Below are 26,084 nucleotides of genomic sequence, written 5' to 3' on the forward strand. Positions count from 1 at the left end.
ACCAACAATGTCGGCTCCAGAGGTGCCGGAAGGTTTTCTTTGGAGAGTCCTGTGCGTGTTTTCTCTGGGGGACAGTGGGGCTGATGGGAGGGGACATGCATCGAGGGTACAGTGTAGACTTCTGTTTAGTCTCTCTCTCCTCTACTGTGTCCAGACTCCTCGGGTCCAGAGACTCACTAACTCAGTTTTTCCACAGAATAAATTTCTTGTCTCCTGTGAGGTATTGCCTAGGTTTTGTGATTTGAATCAGAATCCAGCAGGCCAATAACCCAGAGGTTTTGAGGAGGTGAGAGAACAACCTCCCACTCCAGAGGTTATTGAAGGGATAAGAAAAAAACCTGGTATTAGTGAAAGCCCTGAGGTACATGATCTTTGACCCGCCCAGTGGGACCAAAGGCATATTGCTTAAGTGAAACAAACTTAAGAAAGGCTGGCTCTAGCAAGCGGGCAAATCATAATTGGTGGCTCATACAGCTCTGTAAAATGAACCCAGACCTGAACTTTTCCAGACACAGTCACACCCAAAGTTTTTACCCCTGGGAATCTATTTCAGGGCCACAGAAGGTCAACTTGGGTGCCAACAGCATTTAGAGATTCTACTGTGGTTTACAAAGGGTAAGTCAGAAACCGGATAAGTGATAGATATGTTGTTAGTCTGGCCATATTAAAGACTGAAAATATAACTAGTTCATATCTGGAAAGTTTGTTACTCAGATCCTTCTTTGAGCGGAAGAACTCTGATTATCTTAATGGTTTATTTTCTCAACTTAATACTTTTGGCTTCTTACGTGAATAAGCCACTTTCCCCAATGTTTGAAAATTCTCCTAGGTGGTGTTACTACTCCTTAATGTAAATTAACAAAACTTATTAAGAAATAATCTATCATGCTTAACTTTGAACAAGAAATATTTACTAGGCAAGTTACTAGGTAACAAAATTTGAACAAAGTGGTTTACTAGATAAATTAACATTATTCATTCAGCAGTTTGCTATAGTAAAATGTACGAAGATTTGAATCAGAGTTACCAGCTAGAAAATTTAGCCAAGTTATTTGTCTATAAAATGGAAGCAATAATAGCTACTTCACAATATTGTTAAATCAGGTAATATCTGTAAAGCATGAATTACGATGGGTAGCCTGTTGTAGATGTTTAATAGGCTTCAATTTCCTTCTCCTCATCCACAGAGCACTGATCTCTAACCATCTCTATTCCCTGGTATAGGGTCCACTATGAAAAGTGCTATACAAAGTATTTAATTGCCTTGTAATCCTACAAGAGACTAAGTGTTACTGAATATTATATAATATTTGAAAACTGTCTTTTCCTTCTAGTAATCCCAGAAATTGGGGTAAGTATAAAGCAGTCAACACAACTAAAAGAACACTTATAGGGTCTAAATATCATCTTCATTATTTTTAAAATAATTATTAAAAATAAGGCAAATTTCCTTTTAGAAAAACCAAACCACATTTAATAACAAGGATGTGATGATCCTTTTCTTGGGGAAAATGAAATGATGAAATTGCCCTTTTCTGGTCATATTTACTCCTCTCCATTGTCCTGCCCTCCTGCTGCCACCATTTTCCATGGTACTGGGGAAGCTGGAAAGAACAAGGTAGGAGGACGGATGGATCTGCCCATCTCAGAAACCACCCACAATATGTGTGGGAACTAAAAGTAAAATGAAAACAAAGACTCCAGGATTAACAGCAAGTAGTCACTCAGCAATTCTAAGGGATTTTCACAGTATGAGAAGGAAGGAAGGTACAGTGGCCAAAATAACCAGTGAGTGATGGTGAGGAACAAAAGGAGGGTTAAAGGATTATTGTCCTAATAGAGAGTTGGGCAAATGAAGAGAGGGCTAAATTCAGGGATTACAATGTCTGAGTGTGGAATTGTTGGTTGTCCAGATGTGTCACCACTTTTCAAAATAATATTTTTTCTTGATTATAATGTATTAAAGGTTTTGTTGCAAAATTTGACAATGCAATAAAAGATTACATACACAAAAAAGCATTGCTGCCAAAAATTTTACTTAGTTTTTGCTTTTATATTTTATGTCAGTCAGAGGCCTAGCAGGAAACAGAAGACCTGCTCATATTAGGAAAAAAAATTGGGGTTTGCTTACAAAGGAACTAGTTACAAAGGTGTGGTTGAATGCAGGGGACCTACAAGACGAAAACGCAGGGTTAGCAGGGCTGTTGCCAAAAGGGATAAAGGGAAATGTTACTGGAAGTCAGAAAGAAAGATAGTTACTTAAAACAGGATGCTTTGTGAAGAGCATTAAGGCCTCTGACCTTTGGGAACACAGCCAGCTTAAGATGCTCTCTCATAGGACAAGAATCAGGAGTATAAATACCTTGGTCTTCCTTCCCTAGCTTCCTCCAGTCTTTCCTGTGGCATTCCCATTGATCAAACCTAACAGTAAGTCAGAGAAAATGGGGACCCTTTAATGTTACCTTGTGAATTTGGAAGTCCCCAAGAACTGAGGGTGGTCTCAGATTCAGTAACCTTGTAGAAGGACTCCTTGAACTCAGCAAAGCTGTTATACTCATGGTTATGGTTTATTACAGTTTATTACAGTGAAAGGATGCAGGTCAAAATCTGTAAAGCAGCGGGTACATAGGGCAGGATCCAGGAGGGGCCAGGCACAAGCTTCCTGTTGTCCTTGCCCAGTGGAGTCATTTGGACAGCATTTATTTCTCCCAGCAACAGCATGTGACAATACCCACAGGACGTTGCCAACCAGGGAAGCTCACCCAAGCCATGGTGTCTAGTTTTATTGAGGGTTGATCATTTAGACACAGTTGACTGCCCACGTGACTGATCTTAGTCTCCAGCCCGTTCAGAGGGTGAGCTGATACCATGTGGCCCAAGGTCCCCACCATGAACCACATTGTCACTATAGACTATCTGGTATGGTCCAACACCTCCAGATAAACAAAGTCCCTCTTTCAGGCAGGACATTCCAAGGACTTAGAGTTTATCTCCCAAGACCTGGAAGCAAGGGGCCAAACTGTATTTGTACAAAGTAAATTGTATACACCCCTTCAGCTTAGCAGGACTGGCTACATAATTTGTAGGGCCCAGTGCAAAATTAAAATGTGGTGCACCTGTCCAAAACCTTTGCAAATTTCAAGATGGTGACTAAAGGGCATTAGACCCAGTATGGGGCCCTTCTGAATGCAGGGACATGGGCAATTGCACAGGTCACATGCCCATGAAGCTAGCCTTGATGCTCAGCATCCATCAGAGACCAGCAAGGATGAGGATGATGAGTGAATATGGAGGTAGAACGGATGGGAGCTATCTGGCTCACCTGTCATTTTACTATACAGACTTAAAAAAAGTGCCCTTACAAGGGATGGAGAGACCAGAGATCTCTCTCTCTCTCTGCCATGTGAAGATACAAGGAGAAGAGAGTGATTTGTAAACCAGGAGGGCCTTCACCAAGAACCCTACCATGCAGGCACCCTGACCTAGAACTTCCAGCCTCCAGAACTGTGAGAAATACATTTTGTTGTTTAAGTCACCTTGTCTGTGATAATTTGTTATAGCAGCTCAAACTGACTAAGGTATACATACGTTAAAATCACTCTCCCAAGACATGAAGTTGCTTTTCAATTAAGAAAAACTTTGGGTTAATCTTCTAACAGCTCAGTTTATTTGCTAATTGGTCATATCTACCCTCATTCCTATGGTACCAGGTGCTATGGGGAATTGCAGAGGTTGAAAGAACCTACTCGTGAGGCATTTACAATCTACCATATTTACAATCTGTTAGGGAAGACAAGTTATGCCCACAACTACCGCTAATGCAAGTTAATAGTCCAGGTACCTTCAGGAAGAAATAGGGAAATGCTGTAGGAATTTAGAAAGTTTAAAAAATATTCCAACTGGGATTACAAGCACCGTTGTCGCAAGGATCAAACAGATAATGTTTATGAAAGCAGGCTGAAAAAAATATATATTCCCATGTGATATGTCTGTTTGGTAAATAACCGCCTGAGTTTACAGATTCCTTTTTGTTTCCATCTGTCCTATTATTAGAGGAAAGTAAGATACTCAAAGGCATATGCTATTTTCCTTCCAGAGGACAAGCCAGCTCACCAAATGGGAAACATACACATTCAAGGAACAACAGGAAGGACGTAAGTCTGTGTCTCTCTGATGGCTCTTACCTATAAATTCAGTCCCAGAGTTAAACAAATATAAGCAAGCAAGCAAGCAACACAACAAACACAATGATGGCTGTTTTCTGCTACAATGACTTTATGTGTGTACGTGTTTGACTAGAATCCTACAAATAGGGGTTTGGACGCTTTTGCCACCTTTGTAATTGCATATCATCAGATACCCATGGAAAAATACAGAACGACGGAAAGAAAAGAAATATTTCAACTGGTAAAGTCCGTTGGTGCATTTCTGTTCATAGAGGGAAATAAAAAGCTCCAGTGTATGTGAATACTGGTGATATGGAACCTGTTTCGTTTCTGATGGTGTCTCCTGAAGAGAATTTGATTCCCCATGAATCCCCTAAGAGCAACTCAATCACATATCCTTCCTGACAAATCCTTCGAAGCTAATAATCAAATATAAAGACGTTGGATGTGGTCATCAAGAGGATGTGACTGCTAGTTGCCCAGTGAGCTGGACCTGGGCAATTGAAAGCTCCTCTCTCCCTTCCCTGTCCTTGGGATGTACGTCTGCCCACCATTCCTACAGTAAGAGTCATTTCCAAGGGCACAGCCTTGAAAGAACACTGTGTTGTTGAGGCCACCTAGACTGACCATGTGACTGAATCTCAAGGCCTCTATATAAACTTTTAACATTCTGGAGGGAGAGCACAGAGATCTACTTGTCTTGCCGCTGTCTGACAGGCCTCCTGTGTAAATTCCCTTGCTTCTTAAACTTGCCACCTGCCAATCTGGAGTGATCTGCCTCTGTTTTTGAGCAGAATGCAGGGGACAGTTTCAAACTTCACCTGGGGAACTCCTGAGATGGTGAACCAACAAAGGAAAAGCCACAGCTAGAGAGAAAAGATTGGTGTCCCAAGACATCAGCAAATTGAACGGTTGTTGATAAACAGTGACTGGAGATTAATAAGTAAACTTTTAAAAAGCAAATGGACAGGTCCCACGAGACGACTGAATTACTCAATAGGAGGCAATTCCATAGGCCATTGAATGTGGGAAAGGCAACCCCACAACTGATCCAATCTGTCAACCTCCAGGTTGTTCCTTTTGTTTAACCCATATTAGTTTTATAACTTACTTTTCTCCACCTATGGGTTAATGAAGTTACTGTTGCCTCCAGGATTAAGAAAACATGCTTCCTCTAATAAATCAAACATCTTCGGGTAAAACAGCACATAGGATTCTTTTCAAGTATGGCAAAAAGGGCACTTGCCTAGAGAGGAGCACGTTTTGACAAAATCAATTTGGAATTCTTGAATGTAGATGCTGTTGCATTGCACGTTACATGTTTAAAATGGTCTTTTATTTTAATGGATAACATTGTAACATTAAATTTGGTACAATTAACCTCTTACAATGGCCAGGCAGGGGATTTATTGTAACAGTACCATATTAACCTTACAACAATTTTCTTTAAAAAGACAAAAAAGACACCCAAAACTTTATAATCTCAGTTACCTGGAAAGCCAACAGCTATAATTGAGCCATTTGATATTTTTGCTTGCGTTTTATTTTGTAACTGGACTTTAATACAATATGTGAGATACTTTTTATTGACAGATTTTGCAAGAGTTTGTATTAGTAGAATTGCGTTTGTTTGGGGATCTTTTGTGTGTCTTCTTTGCTTGTTTTTTATTTTCTTGCTTTTGTGGGTGCTTGCGTGCTTGGCAGGCTGTGTGAGTATACTCGTGCCTTTAAAGAACTCTTCTCAAGAGACGTGGAAAATGATAGTTGGAGGCTGGTGAGTTATGAATTATTCCAACTAGCAGGGAGAAAAGGTGAAAACAGTTTTGGTCTTTACCAGGAATAACAGCTACAATTAAAAAAAAAAGTGACACTGAATTTTACCTTCTTGAGGAAAATGTTTTAATCCTTAAACAACATTCACCCCACACAGTCATATATATTAAAAAATAGATCTATATCTAAAAAACCAGATCTCTAATTTAACTAAAGCAAAGCATTTTAATGTTTCATTGCATGTATCCAAATTAGTCCTAGATGAGTTCTGGAAAAGTTGCAAATATATTAAACTTTTATAAATTGCTAATACATTAATGTTTTATAAATTAAGCCATATTTATATTGCCAAAGAAAACTCACTTTTTAGCATGACACATATAATATTAAATGAAATTTATAATATAAAATATATGAATATATAGTCACTTGAAATTAAATTTTATTTCCTCAGATTTTCCTTTAGAAAGACCTACAAGCATTTATCTACGAATAAGCAAAGAATCCCCGATTCAATATCATGCTTGTCAGCACGGTGAACGTAATTTTATAAAATGGTGCACGTCTTAAATTTGGCACTTCTCTTATTTTAGCCAAATGATGTATTCCTCTTGATTTATGAAACGTAGCAAATGTTCTTCAAAATGGAAGGTGTGACCTCAAAGTTTGGAGGTTAAAACTAACATCGCATAATTTGGCGTTATTTGATTTCTTCCCTCCTTGAAATTCCTTCTATACAGTGCTCTTGTTCCTCCCTCGCTGTGTTGGATCAGTTGCATTAAAGGTCAACTGTAGTGGCCTCAGTTCTGATCTGGACTTGGCCATGTGACTTGTTTTCACCAGCGAGATGACTGGTGTCATGACAAGGCAAGCAGAGACTTGAAATGATGCTTGCATATTTCCACTTGCACTCTGGCACCTTCTTCACCAACAAGATATTTTTTCCAAGCTAGAGGATAGGAGACATATGGGATATGTCTTATAGAGTCTACTTGCCTCAGAAATATGAAAGCCCCGTCAGGATCAGCTGAGGCACCCAGCCAACCACACCAGACTTGTGAGCCACCAACACTTCTTGTTGCATCCCACTGAGCTTTTGTGATTGTTTATGATGGCGCATTATCATGACAATAGATCAATCCATTACGGATATGCTCACCTTAAGGCACCCTTTCAAGAAATTGATTTATTTTCAACTTATGCAGCTTGGCCAATCCCTGATATCTTTGAGCCATCTGAGACTTTGGAGAAGGTAATTTTACCTCTCAGATCCTTGATTTCCTCATCTATGAAATAAAATCATCAAGACACATCACCTTAATGGTCACTCCTACATCTATACTATTTGATTAATTGATTGATGGATTGATTTTAAAGGTGATGACTTATCTTGAATATACCTTTAGAAGCCTTTTGTAAAAGTAAATTTATGGTTCTATGTTACTGGAACAGTCCTGAACTATTGGGGGTGATTTTGTTTCTTTCCATGAAAACTTACCTACCTAGAATTCCTCACCCCAATGTGCATATCCACCTCCCACTCCTGTCCCAGACAGAGAGGCAGCATAAGTGGTGGTTCAGCTTGCTACCTCTAGAGCCCAACAGCCTTTCTGCATAGCCCAGCTCTACAACTTAGGAAGTCATGTTGGGTCTCACGGTCTTCATCAGTAATGCTACTACTTACCATAGTGATTTGCTTTAAAAAAGTGAATAAGGGGCCAGCCCTGTGGCCTAGGAGTTAAGTTCGGTGCACTCCACTTTGGCGGCCTGGGTTCAGTTCCCTACACTGCTCGTTGGCAGACATGCTGTGGTGGTGACTTACATACAAAATAGAGAAAGAGTGGCACAGATGTTAGCTCAGGGCAAATCTTCCTCAATGTCAACAACAACAAAAAGTGAACAGGCTCATCCGTTAAATTTAATACATGTATTAAGAATTTAGAACGGGGCCCGGCACATCTAATATTTTTACACTTTGCCTATTGGAGTAGTGATCCTTCCAATTCTCCTGCCTCAAAGGTTTTGATTAAGAACTAAAATAGCTTAGTGTCTAAGTAGAAAGTAGGCATTTTCCCTAGGACCACATTTAGAGGAGCGTGACCAAGATCAGTGGCCTGTTTCATCAGGAATGGTGCAGTGAGGCATAGATAAATGCGCATACTATTATCATCCTCTTTGGGAGCCACCATAACAAAGATTCCAAAAGAACCAATGTCACAGCTCTCCTGTGTCAGAAGGAGGCAGTGTGGGGTAGTGGAAAGAAGAAAGAAAACCAGAAGTCAGAAGATCTAGGTTTTATTTCCAGTCGTTTCTAGTTATACATTTATTCCTAGTTTGTTATTATGTTTAACACCATCTCTTACCAATTTGCAATGGACTCTGATGTGACTTTGGACAAGTCATGTAACCTCTTTGAACCTCAATTTCATCTTCCATACAAATGACCATAAATGAGCTATTGGAAAAACCCCACTGAGATATCGATAATCGATAATGTATTTTTCCAATCTACTAGCCTTGCACTTCTTACATTCAGTGTACTAGGAATCTTTAGAGTGCAAGTAAAAATTCAGCTTGCATCAGGGAGTCCAATTTAGAGTCTGTATGTAGTGGAGGTCAGGAAATCTGCATTTTTAACAAGGCAATTCGAATGTGGTCTGTGGGACACACTTTGTTGCTTTCCTTCTCTGCTAATTAGGAATGTGAATAGCGCCTGCCACTCTTTGTAAGTCATGGCATTGTGGGCATCCAAAGAGAGGATGTGTGAGAAGGGGGTACTTTGTGTATAGTAAACCCCTGGAAACTTCCATTACTCTTATTGTTAAATAAATGCTCAGTGCCTCAGAATTCCCCTATCCTAAGTGCATTTTTGGTCATGTGGAATACTGATTCCCTACTTCTAAGCAACAGGGCTTTAGGACATTTCTAAGCAAGGCGTTTATGAGCTGATGGATGTGTTCTCATATTGATCTCAGGGAGTTACATGGAAAGGAGACTACAGATGGGACCCCAAAAGAGCCTTTTTTTTGCCACTGGATCTGTGTTTGGCCTTCTCCGCGTACGTCATCTCTTTGGATGCTCACAACCCTCATGTTATATAAGAACAGCTTCTTGTAAGTGTTTGACTCCAACCTGCTTCCAAATACCCGGGTGCATTGTATTTCCTGTTGGGAAATGGAAAAATCAAACTAAGCAACAAACACTGCTTTTTGAGCCTAGGATAATTCCAATCTAAGGTTTCTGAGGAGCTACAGGGTTTCAGCCTTGTCAAAACCAGGCAACTTTAGTTGAGCAGGTCAGGATGAAGCAATTAAAACCACTCGATAAAAATGGCAATTCAGACCCCTCCTAGCATAATTGCGGTTGACAAAGGCCAATCTTGAGTGAAGACACTTACAGCCTTTCCATTTCTCTTCCTTTCATCTCTGTTCTTTCCCCTTCACCTTTCTTGTGCTCTGTATATCTTATTTCTGTCTTCAACTTTATTGCCCTCATGGCATCCCTCTTTCTCCATTTGCAGCTCTCCTAGTCTTCCCTTTCGTCTTCATAATCTGTGTTACGTCTCTGGCCTGCCTCCCTCACCAGTGCGTCTCTTGGACCCTCTCCCTCCCTCCCCCCACCCCACCTCGCTCTCAGAACTCCCTACCGATTTTATAAGTCCCCCAGGTAGGTCTGCAGTTTATTGAAGGGTGAGGGAGGGCAATCCACCCTCTGCTTGGGGAGGGGGCAGTGGTTCCCTCCATGGGGTTCCCCAGTCATCGCAGAAGGGGCAGACAGCTTTCTGGCTCCCTTCTGTCGAATCCCAATCAGAAGGCCCTGGGCTGCTGTGGGTGTCTAAAAGCCACCTTTGGGCAAAAAGGATAATAAAAACGTTCAGTCAGACGTTCAAGGCAGCGTTCCAAACTTCGAGCTGCCAATTCCCCAGTCAAGAGAGGCCTGGCTGCAAGCCTCTCAAATTAACCCTTTTCCCTCCAGATCTCCATGGAGATATTTCTACTAGGATGCCTAGAATTGATGGAAAAAAGAGAGAAAGAGAGAAGTTTCACGATGAAATGGAACTTCGGGCAGAGTCCAAATTTCAGTGTTGCAAAGTTTTTATTCCATTTGGACAACTTGTGCTTCAATAAATAAGATGTTGTGAAGAGAGGGTGGTCAATGTGTTTGAAAGAAAAACATTGAAGGGTGGGACTCAGCTTTCCCTGGCTTTTTAACAGCCATGAACGGCTTGATATTTTTGGCTTGGGTGTATATGTGAATGTGTGTGTGCGTGTGTGTGTATTTTTTCTTTTTAAAAATATGAGGTATTAGGCTCTCTCCCAAAGCACATTCAAGTGAGGCTGCCTCTAAGCCACGCTCCTCTAATAGGCCAACGTGTCTCGCAAAAAGGAAACAAGAGGAAGGAAGGAAGGAGACTCGCTCCTTCTGACACACTCACCTACATCCTGGTGGCAATGCCACTTACTGTTCCTCTGTCTACCTCCCTTTCTAGCTCTGTCTACATAGGGTGCTTATGTTTAGAATGCTCAGCCAGTGGCTTCATTCTATTGCAAAAACCTCAAACATTGTATAGTTAATGAGCCCAGGTCAAAGGAGATAGAATAAGAGACAGACAGACAGGCAGACAGACTCAGAACTCACATAATGCTCAGTTTGCTTTGTCCTCTGCCTCATGGCCTGAGTTGAATTTTAGCTCTGCCTGATGCTGGCTCTGTTATTTCTTTTACATTTCTTTGCCGGTTAAATGAGGATGATAGTAGCACCCGTTTAATAAAGTTGTGGTGAAGACTGAATGAGAATACTTGCAAAATTCTTCACAAAATACCCGATGCAAATTAGTGCTGAAAAATATCTATCGTTATTAAATATTACTTATTATTACTATCATGATTACTATCAGGATTATCATAGCAAGACTTTCTGAGGCTCCTTAGGGGCCTATCGCTATGGAATGGAGTCACAGTTTCACTCCAAGACCATACCAGATTTTTGTTGGATAAGCATCCTCCATCTTGGAAGGGCCACATTGAAGCCCTATCACCCAGAATTTCTACAGCATTTTGCCAGATTCCCTAGATAACATTGTTCAAAGAAGAAATTGACTCGCCTTCAAAACATTTTCTGGTTATAGAGCAAATCCTCAACTGAGGTTTTGGTGCAATCTGAATGAAATCCATGCCCCAGGATAAACCTAGCCAATTCTTACCCCCCTCAGCTGCAATAGCTAGGTTTTGGCTATTAAAAGAAACGTATCTTTGCACAAATGTAAGTCTTGAGCCCCATAAGGAAGAGGACAAGGGTATTAATAATTTGACGATATGGTGGTGATAAGAAGGACTTGTCTGTGTTGATTTAAATTATTACAAAATTAGAAGAACAATCTACCAGCTATTGCTTAATCAAGTTCATCTAAAGAATAAAAATATTGAAGACTTGCCTCCTGTCTCATCTTTAGGTAATCATGAATTTTAATGGAAATCCAGTTTATGATCATTCTTCTTTCATCCTTCACAAGCCCAGGACCTTCATGCCGCACGTGGATTTTTCAAGACTAGTATTTTACCTCTTGGCTGACTTCCGAGGCAACATCCTTGGCTTCTCTTAACTATACTTTGTCTTCTCACCTCAGCTGTTTTATAAGCAAAGTAGTGATTTGAGAAAGACATCTGCACTTAGATGTTAGTCTTCTTTGTTTTCCATTTGTCCATGAGCGGGAATTTTCAGTAGGTGTACCACCTTATCTGATGAAATGACTGATTATAAAACTGGGAGTGCCTGACACCAAATGGAGAAAAAAAAGAGATGCTTGCTTCAGAGGCTTCCAGTTGACCTCACATTCTTGCCGACCTCTCTAGGCAACGGATATTTAACTCGAAACGCAGTCGTTGATCTTAAAGTCTACATTTTCCAGCCCACCTTGCAGCTAGGTACGTCCATATGGTAAGGTTTTCACCTTATGAATGAATGAAATGTAAGCAGAATGTTTTTCCTTCAAAGGGAATCAGCGTATCCTGCTTCTCTGTCTCTTCTTTCTTAACGTCTGGACTGTGGAGACAATGGCTGGATCTCCAGCACAGATCTCAAGAGTTCAGCGCACTGTGAGCATGTGTGTTCCGATGATCTATTGCTGTGTAATAAACCTCTCCAAACCCAGTAATGCATTTTACAATACTGGAGGATTCTGGGGGTCAGGAATTGAGACAAAGCACAGTGGGGATGGCTTATTTCAGCCCTATGAGATTTCACACCGTCTGGCACCTCAGCTGTGAGGGCTCAAATGGCTGAGCACTGGGATGACCTGGGCAATTCTTTAATCAAATGTGCAATGTGCTAGGCTGATTTCAAGGCTGGGCTCAGCTGGGACAGTCAACCAGAACACCTGCACATGACGTCTCCCTGTGCTTGGGCTTCAAACCGTATGGGAGTTTGATTCTAAGAGCAGATGTTCCAAGAAAACTAAGCAAAGCTGCATGGTCTTTACTGACCTAACTTGGGAAGTCAAAGAGCATCCTTTCTGCTCCATTCTTCTGCTTTCAAGCCAGCTCAGATTCAAGAGGTGAGATGACTTTTCTCCACCTCTTTAATGGAGATTGGCAAGGTCATATTGCTTAAGAATGTGTAGTAATGGGATCACACATTATGACCATCGTCGGATGGAATAAAATGATAGAAATATGGGTCTCTAATAACTCTGGACAGTCACCATAACTGTGCTAGACTGTTAACTCACAGGCTTTTCTTTTTTTGGGGGGGTGTGTGTGAGAGAGAAATATACTTTTATCATGTTTAGAATTTTCTTACTTTGGTTGTCAAACCAAGCAGTAACCAATACAGTGGTCAGTGAGCTCAGGTTTTACCACATCAATAGTTCATCCATATACAAGATCAGCTTCAACATCGACTACCAAGGGAATCAATGTAAGTTAGCAGCAAAATTCAACATCAAATCCATTGCCGTCATTAGACTAACAGCATTCTTTTTCGCTCCATTTATTCAATTTCTTTTTTATTCCTGCTATTTATCTTAGTGGAGAGAAGTAACCTCTGTGCTGAAATGGCATGGTGGGATTTCCCATCCAGCGGTGTTGCTGATGGTGTACCAGCACGTTCTGATCCCATTTTTGGAGCTGGAACAATCTAAACTTGTATAGAGAAAGCCTTCATGGGTTTTTGTTGGCATAGGAGAAGTCTAATTACACACATCCAAATACACAAGAGAGAAATGGAAGGTTTTTCCCCATTGACTTGGAAAAGTTGGTGGTTTTGACCTGCAGTACTTGAATGAGAGATCCAGGCTAATTATGGGATTGCATGTTTAAACAGTTATTTCTTTACAGAATACTCATAGCACATTTGCAAATTCAATTTTCTTTTGGATCCTTGCTTTTCATGGACTTTCTGCAAGGAATTCCTTCAATTCAAGAAAGCACATTAGCTTTCATTTATCAAAAATAGCCTCATTAATTATTTGCCTGTGTTACTAAGTAGAATTAAAAGATTGCTCTGCACCTATATTTTATGATTATTTTCTAGCTTATTTTATCTACTTTATTATCCGCTCATAAAGATAATTCAGTTCTATGTTTGAATCACTTCTGCTATGTCTTCCTTTTAGATTTCCTGAGGTCTGGCACCTGCTTTGTTTCATCAACTGAAATTTTTGTAGTGTTTTGAAGAGCAAGTACAGATAATAGGCACTCAATATGAATGAATGAACAACTAGACCTTATTATTTTTATGTCTCTTCTTATTTAAAAGTATTGTTATAGTAGATATAGTCCAGTCTTTTGTTAAAGTGCATTCATAGAAATTATCTCAGTATTTTCACAAAGACACATAGATCATTGACACCCTCTACCTGTGGAGATCTGGGATGATTCTGATATATTTGAGATGCTGATATGTTTGTCACTGATTATTAGAGCTCAGTAGAAAACTCCCTGCAACTGTAATTATAATTCTAGTACAAATATAGGACAAAAAGTATCCAGTTCACAGTAGGGGCTGAGGTAGGGTGAGGTATGATAACAGGAGTATCGAAACACCAAAAGTTTTAGGGTTATGGGATACTAGCAAAAGTATAGGATACTAGCAAATACGTCTCTGTTTGGCAAGTCCTAAGAGGAATACGTGATGCTTTAAACACACCGATTAAATAAAATAGGTTTCGCCAATGGGGAAATAAACCAAAGTAGGAAGTATGGCGGAAGGATCAGGAAAACTAACGTGCAACTCAGTGTAATTCGGGTACACTTTGGGTCTTTTTCATCCATATGCCTCGGACACAACACACAAAGCATTAACTCCATTAACCTAAAAGGAGGAAATTTTTAAATATCTTTTCAAGCAGAGGAAGCCATTGTTTCTTAGCCTTGAAAGAGCTCCCTCTGCAGGTGGTAGGACTATTGTTCCTGAAACTGACATGGGTAAAAAAAGACAAACCCGCAAAAACTGGCAACATGAAGTGTGAGATCTCATTTCATCTCTCCTCCCCTTTTGTCGTGTTTTATTTTCTCTTTTATCCTATAAGTCCTTTCTGCTCACGTTCTTTGCCCTTTCCCCCTCAAATTCCTTCCTTTCCTCTCTCTCTTCCAACAAAAATTTCAACCAATGATAATTTATATTATTGAGGGATGAGGGAGAGAGGAAATGGTGTCATGTGATACTCCTCCCACCTCTCACATGACCCTGAGCAGGTTAAAATGAATATTCCTGGGAAACTCGAGTGGCCAAAATCAGGAGGTGCTTGCTAGAGGGATATCTGTGCCTTAAGATTGCCTTTGCTCACGAGGAGCAGTTTTCTGCTCAAAAATTTTTTTGGAAGTCATTCCCATAAAATTCAAGGTTGGCTACCCCAGGGATAGTTTTAAAATGTAACTGTTTTAATTGCATGTATATTTGTTAAAAAAATCATCAGCTAGTATGAGTAACGAAATCTCACTCTACTGAAAACTGTTGCTGATTGCTTGGCACTGTAGTAATATGGCTACACTTTTGTTCACAGACACAAGGCTTATGCAGTGAGGTAACAGATAGATGGCCCTGACCATAATTGTTTGTATTAATTGGGCAATATGTTTATTTTAATATATAACAACAATGATCCCCACTCTAAGTCGGTTTGGGCTGCTATAACATGGTACCATAGACTGGGTGGCTTATAAACAACAGAAATTTCTTTCTCTCAGTGCTGGAGGCTGGAAGTCTGAGATCAGGGTGCTAGCATGATCAAGTTCTGGTTTAGGCCCTCTTCCAGTTGCAGATGGCCGACCTATGGTGTGCTTACATGGCAGAAAGGGCAAGACTGTTCTTTGGGTTGTCTTTTATAAGGGCACTAATCCCACTCATGAGGGCTCCACCCTTGTGACCTAAGCACCTCCCAAAGGCCCTCTCCAGATACCATCAGCACAGGGCTTTAGGTTTAACATATGAATTTCGAGGGGACACATTCAGTCTATAGCATCGACAGATAATTAGATACATAGATGTGGTATGTCTACTAGAGGGAAGAATTTTTAAATTTGCTTTCTCTACGTTTAGATTTTTTCCCCTTAATTTTTTATCCCTCAGTATACATTTTAATCTAGAAACAGTGAAACCACTGAAGATAAGGTCCCTAGTTTATAGCTTATACAATCACATCAGCCAAGAGGCATTTTTAGAAAGCTTTAACAGAGTAGTGGGGAAATTAGCATTGATCTTTTATATTGGTGCCAGGCATCATGCCTATACGTACTATATGTCCTGTATTTCCAATCCACTTGCTTGGTGGAAATTAGTAATCTCCTTTTGCCACAGAGTAAATTATTATTCTGAGAGTTAAATTAACTTGCCCTGTATGATGTGTTAACAAGTGATAGAACAGGATTTGAACTCAAGGCTTAGTGTTATGAAGTGTCTGTGCCTTTTTTCACACTATGCTCTGAAAGAATCTTTTTTTTTTTTTTTTTTTTTGCTGAGGAAGATTCACCCTGAGCTAACATCTGTTGCCAATCTTCCTCTTTTTTGCAGGTGAGCCACTGCCACAGCATGGCCACTGGCAGATGACAGGTGTAGGTTTGTGCCCAGGAGCCAAACCCAGGCCACTGAAGTAGAGTGCAATGAACCTAACCACTAGGCCACTGGGGCTGGCCCCGAATGACTCCTAAACACAGAATCAAACAAAAGAGAAAATGATGTGCTGAGACATAGCAACAATATCACGTGTCTTTTATCCTCTGATAAAGCATGTCCAAGTTATTTAGAGATAACGAGTGTCCAAAATAAAAGGTACTGTGGGTCAAAAGCTATGTGATAATATAAAACTAGATACATAGTCCTCATACTCAAGGGACCTTACAATCTTGTTAGTATCTTGTTAATTTAAAGCACAAATATATTACCTAGGATATGGTATTATTAGTTAGGAAATGAGACAATACGTTAATGACCATAAAGATGATTTATGCTTACCTTAGATTCCTCAGCCTTACATACATCCTGGGCTCCTTTGTCCTACAAAACATAGGCACTCAATGTTACATTTTGGAAACTAGATATAATGGGAGAGTATTCGTGGGTGTGAATGACACAAATCAAATACACTTCCACTTATCTCAGTCTCCTCCATAAGAGGGAGTGATCATGATTTAACATAAAATATTTATATTTATATTTATAGAATATAAAACAAAAAATAAGCTTTTGTAAATTGTAGTTTAACATTATCATTTTATAAATGAGGACATTGAAGAAATTAAGTCTTTAACAGCTTGCTTGAAGACGTAGGACTTGAATGTGAAGTCTCCTGATTCAAATTCTAATGTATTTTATGCCATGTCTATATCTTTTGTAAAATAACTGCATCAGAATCACTTGGAGGTCTTTTTGTGTGTGTGTGAGGAAGACTGGCCCTGAGCTAACATGTGTTGCCAATCTTCCTCTTTTTTGCTTGAGGAAGATTGTCACTGAGCTAACATCTGTGCCAATCTTCCTCTATCTCATGTGGGATGCCACCTCAGCGTGACTTGATGAGCGGTGATAGGTCCACACCCAGGACTGGAACCTACGAACCCCGGTCCCCAGAAGTGGAGCACAAGAACTTAACCACTACATCACTGGGCCAGCCCCTTGGAGGTCTTAATTTAATTTAATTTTTTTTTGTATCTAAGAACTACCTCAGTAATCCTGAATCAAAACAGAGTGGAAGGGAATCTTAATCTTCATCTTTATCAAGAATTCTTATTGATCTGATATATATTAACCTTCAAAGATAGTGGTCTAATGAGTACCGTATCAAAAGCAAAACAAATATTATAAAGCAATTCTATGAATGAAAATTCTATACTGAGAATATATCTCATTTTCCAGGAGCTTCACTCAAGTACAGACTCACAATGCCCAATTATATGTGGTCAATTTAGGAAACCAATACTTTAAGGATAGCGTATGTCTACATTCTTAAATAAATGTGATGCACTATTCTTACTTTTTTTAATGGGAAAGAGCAGAACTATTGTGCTCAGAAAGCACAGAGTACTTTAGAAACTACTGCCAAGTTTCATTAAGAATATTATTCCTTTTAAAAAGATATTAAAATACTTGATATGAGGGATGATATATGAAAGTGAACATTGCAGTGGAAGTATATCAGGGACTTAATTATTTGTTATCTCTGAGTAGTCTTGGAATAATGCTAGATTATCAAGAGCAAAACCAAATTTATATCTCTACTATGAATATTTAAGACTAGCAAAGTTAATTTTAATGAACCACTGACTGATAGTTGGGACCCTTTATGTTGTTGCAAACTATGTATGAAGATCTGTGATATTACCGTATTGCAGACTTGTAACCTGGCCTGCCGCAGGTTCATGAGTGCTAGTAGAAGACATAAGACTCCTGGGTCAGAGATGAAAGATGGTTCATTACTCGCAGCAATAACGATAGCCACAGTACCAACATTTTTGCGCTGGTTCCCCTGGGCTCCAATTCCTACAATGCTATGCAAAAGAGGATCAGATTACGTCTGCACTCACAGTGGGATGAAGAACTCTGAGCTGAGGAAATCTGAATCTTTTATAGTGGGCAGTAAGCATGCCTGCCTTTAGCTCCAGAGGGAGCCATTTTTATTATACTGGATGATAGCCATGCCTACCCATTTCCAGAGGAAGACATCATCTCTATATCCCAAGGCTGTTCTCTGTACAAACATCCTTGAAAATATAGTTCAGAACAGAGGGCAGTCATTGCCTCTGCTTGCAAGACATGAAGAAATGTGAAAGATCTATGAAGAATTATCTCCTAATACACATCAATAACACTTTTTGATGACTATATAGTTTATTCATCTTTCCACAAAAAGATTCTTTAAATATGCAAATAAGTATTAAAAAGAACACCCTAAGAAATACTATAGTTCTTTTAAGTCCTAATAGACATTTTAGCAAATTAGTGTAAGGAGAAAAAGTTGTTAAACTTCCAAAGAGTACTTTTTTGGGAGAGAAGGGAAATTTTATTATTTCCATTATTTAGTTAAGGGTTCATTTCTCCCTTTTCTTTCTCTTCCTGTAAAATAATAGAGCAAGAGCTGTCACTTGGACACACTGGACCATAAAGAAGTTGGCAGACAAAAGCAGTGCAAGATAATGGGAAAGCTGGGTTTGGGTATCAGACAAAACTGGGCTTAAATTAAAACTCAGATTCTTACTAGATGCCAGTTAATTAAAGCTTGCTAATCTTCAGGTTCCGCATCCTCAATATAAGGATGACATTACCTACTCTATAGGACTAATGAATAATGTAAGGAAAATATTTATCAAAGTGTGTAATATCTTATGCTCAATAGATGATGGTATTAATGGAAGTACACAAAGAATTTAAATTCTTCACAGAGCTGATTCAATGTGCTTTCACAAATCTGTATTGTCTAATGCAGATGAGGAAACCGAATTATGGAGAGGTTAAAGGAATTGTCCGATACTGATTTGGGGTTTAAATCTTTGCAACTACCTGAGTCTGCTTAGACCACACATACACTTTATTTGGTTTTTCTCTGATAAATGATTTTTATAACGAGGACTGTTGTGTGGCTCCAAGTTCATACCTAGTATCCACACCATTGTGGGGGAACAGCTCAAGGAAACCAGTGGGGAACCTGTGAGCACGAGCCAGCACAACAGGATGCTAAATCAATCAAAGAGTTAATGGTAGTCAGTTCTAATTAACCAGATTTTAAAGCCTTCTTCTTTAAAAAATGCTCAAAGTGTGACAGCTGGAAGTTGGCAGTTAAAAGCTGTTGAGATCTAGGTACCTCAAGGTAAGCTCAATTTTGACTTGTCTAAAGGAAGAATCTATTTTTCCCAAAACAGTTCCTATTTCTCTGCTTTTCCCCTTAAACACCCATGTATATGCTTTTAAATGAATTGTGTTTGTTTTCTCTTAAGTAATGCTGCAGTTGATTGAGACTATGGGCAGCAACCCTTCATTGTCTAGCAAGTTTTATCCCTATTCCCCACATTAATATTTTTGTAGTTATGGGTCTGTGCTTTTTTCTTTATGTGCATCTCATGGTGTTGGTAGTGGGTGGGAGGAGAAGGAGGAGGAGGGGTGTGTGAGTGTGTGTGTATGTGTGTGTGTGTGTGTGTTCGCAACTGTCCACCTCCTGCTAGCTGAGACTTTAGTTACGTAGGGGAGGAGGATTTTGGCACACTTTCCTCTAAAGAAAACACAGTCTGATCTAAGGAGTGCCTACCTCTCACAAGGCCTCGATTGTGTGAGAATGCCAAAAAAGAAACAAATGCAGTTTAATTGCGTCGGATGCTTGGTGACTAGTTCACAAATCTTTTATTTGTTTTGAGAAGTGCTGCAGTGGCACTAAATTTTGTGTGCGTTCAGGGAGATGCAGACGTAACTTACAGTAGGACTTAGAAGCCGGCATAATTACCTGGGCTCCTGTCAAACTAATAAACGAATAGAGGCTTTAAATAAAATCGGGAAAGACTGAAGATTTGGGAAACTTAAAGAATGAGACTAGACGTTGAATTCTGTTAAATTTTCTTTATGCATGTATTTGAGAGGCCAACGGTCCTAAGAAATATGGATTATATGTTTCGAATTAAAAAAAAATTTAATCTCTGTCAGAGGATCCTGCGATTTTGGAATCAATGTGTTACTCTTCTTCTGTTTTATTCCAGTTACACCGGCATCTCAAGGACAACTCTGAGAAGAAGAGGCTCCTAGTATAACGTTCCTGTCCACTTACAGAAAGCCATGGGCATCACTGTCATTTATATACTGTCTATAATCCAAAATCCATAAAATCTGAGAATATTTAAGAGCTATAAATAGCTATTGAAAAGAGCTTTTTGATAATGTAATAAGTTTACTTGGTGGGTATTTTCATGGAACTAGGAAACTTGGGGTACATTTCCCATCTGATAAAATCAGCCTTTTTTGATTTGGGATATATTTAAAATTTTTAGTATACTGCATTTAGAATGACTTAGTGTTCTACCCATGGTTCCTGAACCATAGACTGTAAGGCAGCCCTTCTAGAAATCATGGTCTGGCATGGCCAAAAGGCTGCGTAAATGATTGACTACGTGAGTGGATACATTTCTCTAAATGAATCCAAACATTAACTTTTTTGATTGTTCCTCTGACTTGTGCTATCCACGTCACTGGCAACCAAATTTAGTAAATATGAGTCATTTCTTCTACATAAAATATAATGAATATATTTAGAATGAGATTCTTAAAACCACTTGTGGTAATGTAACTGAGATTGGGACTATGGTATGATTTTGCCTTTCTCCATTTCCCTTTTTAATAATGGAATCATTTATCCAATCGTCTACTCATTCAATAACATTTAAGTGCTTAGTATGTTCTAGGAAATATACTGTGTATTGGGAATAAAAATAAGAATAGGATGTAGTCCTTTTCCTCAAAAAAGTCAATGGTTAATCACAGACTCTGAGATAGATATAAAGTAATTAAAGCACCATGCTAAAAATGGTATAAATAAGTACACGTTCAATATATCATATAAAATCAGACAGATATTTCACTCAACCGTGGTGGAAATGGGAAATCTCACAGTAGAGATGACATTTGGTTGGATCTTGAGTTCTAAGTGAGAGTTTGCCAGAGGAAGAATGGAAGAAAATATGTTAGACACACAAAATAGGCAAACTTCACTAAAAAATGCTCTGAACAGAATTGCATAGATTAGATATAAACTACTATTATGAGGTCATAATTTGGGGCAGCTGTTTCCTTTTTGGCGGCCTCTTCTTTGGCACAATGAACTCTTAAAGACTATAAATTTATGGTTCTCTTGTCCTGGAGAGTTGTGTGACATATGAAGCTCCTTGAAAATGCGTGGCTATGCTTTATTTGACTTTGTGCCCCTCATACCATGTTATGGCTCTCAGAATTCTATGTAGGTGGGCTTAGGAACAGCAAGCTGATTGGATGTATGGCTGGGGGAGTTGTCTTGGAGCTTTTTGCTTAGCAAGTATACTGATTTTACATAGATTGTTGCTTTGGGGCATTGGAAATAGGAGGGAACCAAGGTTGTTCTCCAGCCACACATTGGCCTTGCCACTGGAATAAGCAAAAGGCTGAGTTAATAAATAGGTATGAGTCACTTTATATTTTTGAAATATAGAATCCAGAAACAGGCTCCTCAAAGTATATGGGGAATGAGAAATAATGGAGAAGTTTTCATCACTGCCCAATAAATAAGTGGAAAACTAATTGTGAAATGGCAGATTGTAAGTGCTGTCTGTTACATTTACTATAAAGTTATCTGAAACGCTTGATTAATCCTCTCTCTCTATGACTGAGTGTGAAACCAATCAAATGTTCTTGTCACCAAGCAGGGCAGAGAGAGGTTAAGCCATCTAGTCAACTTATCCAGTCTACAGTTTATTTGGAGTCTCGATTTTTGCCAAAGTTGTAAGTGAAAATATCCAGGATAAAAACCCTATACAGAAAAGAAGTTTTTCATCCACATTTCATGTAACACCATAGATCACTAAAGCAAAAAGAATTTTAAAATCTAATTCGCTTTTCACAAAGGATTGGGAAGCCTGACAGGATTTTGGGTTCTTCAAGTATCTTGAGTTATTTCTCAAATATTTTGGGTTCAATAAAATCCAAAATGCGTTTTGCCCTGAGCACTTTCTCCCTTAATTTTGAAACCCATGTGAAATCTAAAGGAAATGTAATCCATATGTTTCTGATTCATTTACACTTAACTCATCAAAATATTTTTCTAGGAGCTATTTGATGTTGAAGAAGCATTTCGAGACTTTTTAATAAGCTTTTTAAAACCTTCCCCTCACTCCTTTAAAACAGAAGGCCATGTTTTGGCAAGGAGAAATAAGCCCCAATACCAAAATATTTGGGTTCAGTTCCAAACTCTGAACCACAAACTTTAAGATAGGTTCTCAATGTAGCCAGTTTGCTCTTGTATCCCATTTTCTAGGTCTGGGTCAGCATGTGAAATTCAGTAGAGTTGTCTAAGATGAAAATGGGACTCCTGTGACTTTGCCACAGGATCAAGAGGAAGGATTAAGAGTGTGAGCTAACAAGGTTGTGATGTTAAAACAAAAACTTTAAAGGTTACCTCATATAGGCCACAGCTTCAGTTCCAGAGGGCAATGAAGAGCGGAGGGAAGTACACCGTTTCCGTTAGAATCATAGTCAAGATTACCCAACTACCATATTTTGTTTTGTATTGGAAGCATGGCCTCATTGAAGTAAAAATCCTCAGGAACTGTTTCAAACTTTCCCCAACATAAACTAAAATTTCCTAGTGAACTTACCTTTGCCACATATGGGTCCTGTTCCCCAAACTCTCCATCACCATTCTTAGTTGCAGCACTTGAAAATCTTGAGTTTCATCGCTTCATCTTCACTGCTCACCACAATTGTGGCCTGAGATACTCTCTGCCTCATTGCCCACTGGTTCTAATGCAAACCATGACCTCAGGGTAGTCAACACTTTGTATTGGTCCTTCCTCCGATGTTGAACTTTGCTGCATTTCGTTATGCCATGCTCATTGTCTTCAATTCCACCGTATTCATGGAAGCTTTCTCTGATCACCACAGGCAGAAATATTGCTCCTTTACCTGCATCCTTTTAGACCATAGTTTCTCAACTGTGGCATTGTCAACATTTTGGATCTGATTATTCTTTTTTTTATCTGGGCAGCTTAGCTATTGGTCCTATGCATTTCAAGATTTGGCATCCCTGCCCTCTACCCACTAGAGGCCGGTAGCCTTCCTCCAGTTGTGGCAATCGAAAATGTCTCCAATAAATGGTGTTGGGAAAACTGGAAAGCCACAGGCAAAAGAATGAAAGTAGACCATTCCCTTACACCATGCACAAAAACCAACTCAAAATGGATTAAAGACTTGGATGTAAGACCTGAAACCATGAAACTTCTAGAAGAAAACATAGGCAGTACGCTCTTTGACCTCGGTCTTAACAGCTTATTTTCAAGTACCATGTCTGACCAGGCAATGGAAACAAAATAAAAAATGAACAAATGGGACTACTTCGAACTGAAAAGCTTCTGCACAGCAAAGGAAACCATCAACAGGTGAAAAGACAACCTAACAATTGGGAGAAGATATTTGCAAACCACATATCAGATAAGGGGTTAATATCCAAAATATACAAAGAACTCATACAACTCAACAACAACAAAAAACCCCAACAACCCAATGAAAAAATGGGCAGAAGATCTGAACAGACATTTCTCCAAAGACAATATACTGATGGCCAACAGGCATATGAAAAGATGCTCAACATCATTAGCTATCAGGGAAATGCAAATCAAGACTACAATGAGGTATCACCTCACTCTGGTCAGAATGGCTGTAATTTACAAGACAGGAAACAACAAATGTTGGGAGGATGTGAGAGATGGGAATCCTTGTACACTGCTGGTGGGAGTGCAAACTGGTGCAGCCACTATGGAAAGCAGTTTGGAGTATGCTCAGAAAATTAAGAATAGATCTACCATATGATCCAGCTATCCCACTGCTAGGTATTTATCCAAAGAACTTGAAAACGCAAAGGCATAAAGATACTTGCACCCCTATGTTCTTTGCAGCATTATACACAATAGCCAAGACTTGGAAGCAACCTAGGTGCCCATCAAGGGATGAATGGATAAAGAAGATGTGGTATATATACATAATGGAATACTACTCAACCATAAGAAATGATGGAAATCCGGCCATTTGTGACAACATGCATGGACCTTGAGGGTATTATGCTGAGTGAAATAAGTCAGAGGAGAAAGTCAAATACCATATGATCTCACTCATAAGTAGAAGATAAAAACAATGACAAACACACACACAGCAACAGAGAATGGATTGGTGGTTACCATGAGGGAAGGGGGAGGGCAAAAGGGGTGATTAGGCTCACATGTAAGGAGATGGACTATAATTAGTTTTTGAGTGGTGAACATGATGTAATCTACACAGAATTTGAAATATATTATGATGTACATCCAAAAGCTATATAATGTTATAATCCAATGTTACTGCAATTAAAAAAATAAATTAAATTAAATTTGAAAAAAAAAAAAAAGAGAGAAAATGTCTCCAGATATTACCAAGTGTCATGAGAAAGGTGAGCAAAATTGCCCCTGAGTAGTTGAGAATCACTCTCCAGAACTTTGTTGGTACCACTCCTATGGGCAACCTTAGAGTACTTTCCTTGCATATGTATAGATTGGTATATATTTTGAGCTTCTGAAGGCAGGCAGAGTATCACGCTCAACTTTATAACCAGAATAATGAATTCTTTGGTGATTTATATAATCTTGTTTTTGTGTATTCACTAAGTTATTCGTTCAATAAAAGTGCTGGGGGAAAAAAGAAACAAGGGCCTAATTACTTTTCCTTGCACCCCTAGATCTAACTAACTCAGTTCTGCTGGAAAGGTCTGCCCCTGATCCCGCAATTCTCCTCTCCGATGCCCTGCTTTGCAGAGTCATTATCTTAAACCAGACCACTTCAGGCCTTCGTCATCATGGAATAACCACCACCTGGCCTTCTTTTTCCCCTGCCCCTTCTGCTCTAGGATAAATTACAAAATCTTGTCCTTTTGGAAGTTAAAATCGAAATGATTTGGAAAAACCTATGACAATATGTAAGTAAAAGTTAACTGAGCATCTTGTATTTTATCTGACAGCTCCCTCAATGTAGAAATTCTAAGAAGAACAGAAACAAGGATGTCAAGATATAGGGACAGGAAAAGACCTGGTTTGCTTGTAGAAATTAGAGATGGGTCAGATTTGAGAGGAGGGTGTATGTTAGGGAATAACATAACTGAAAAGTCCCTTTTCTCACCTCCTGTTCTCACTACCCATTGTGTCTCTTGTGCTACTCTCCTCACATGAACTGCCTTCCCACAGCTTCCTAGACTTCTTGACCACATCTCTATGTAATATATTCGCAATTGTTCATACCTATCTACTTTCCCCTTTTGATGATTAGCTCTCTGTCATTGCTATTTACTACCTTATCCACTATTGAGTTTCCTACCCTTAGAAACTCAAAGGAGTAATCTTTTTACCTGCTTCAAAGTTTGTTGCCATTCATGATCCATGGGTAAAGTCTAAACTTCTTAACCTGCTCTTGATGATGTTGATCAGTCCATTTCACCTGGCTGATCCAACCTGTTTTTGCACTGAGCTCTGACATACCCCTTCTTCCATAATTAAGTGTGTCTTCATACTCTCTGCCCACTGTCCTCGTTCCTTTGCTCAGCATTTTCTCCAGGTTAGGAATTGCTTTTTTTTCTCTCTCTGTTAAGCCCAGATCCATCCCTACTTCAGGAATCAGTCCATCCTTCATTCAAGAATCAATTCCAGCTCCACAAATGAAAGACTTTACTAATTAGTCAAAGCTGCTCCAAGTGCCCCCTGTTCTGAATTCTCAGAGCGACACTATTTAGTTTGAAGCAATATTCCAACTGTTTGCTTATATTCTACTTTAACATTTCTTCTTTGTTTCTTGGGCATAATTTTTATCTTTCTAACTAAACTATAATATTCTTAACCACAAAGAGAGCTTATAAAAACATTTTTCTATCTCCCATGGTGCCTGCCATGCTTCTGGGCATACAGTAAATGATCA

General features: G+C 39.2%; 1 long non-coding RNA gene across 1 annotated transcript in view; it reads left to right on the forward strand.

Annotated features, from left to right (window-relative positions):
• Positions 1-24,531, forward strand: part of LOC103549956 (uncharacterized) — a 61,533-nt gene extending 37,002 nt beyond the window's left edge. The window contains exon 3 of the long non-coding RNA XR_544646.2: positions 20,111-24,531. This is a non-coding gene — a long non-coding RNA (uncharacterized lncRNA). The remainder of the gene's footprint in view (positions 1-20,110) is intronic.
• The last annotated feature ends 1,553 nt before the right edge of the window (positions 24,532-26,084 follow it).

The sequence above is a fragment of the Equus przewalskii genome, chromosome 10 (assembly GCF_037783145.1).
Source record: "Equus przewalskii isolate Varuska chromosome 10, EquPr2, whole genome shotgun sequence".
NCBI lineage: Eukaryota > Metazoa > Chordata > Mammalia > Perissodactyla > Equidae > Equus > Equus przewalskii.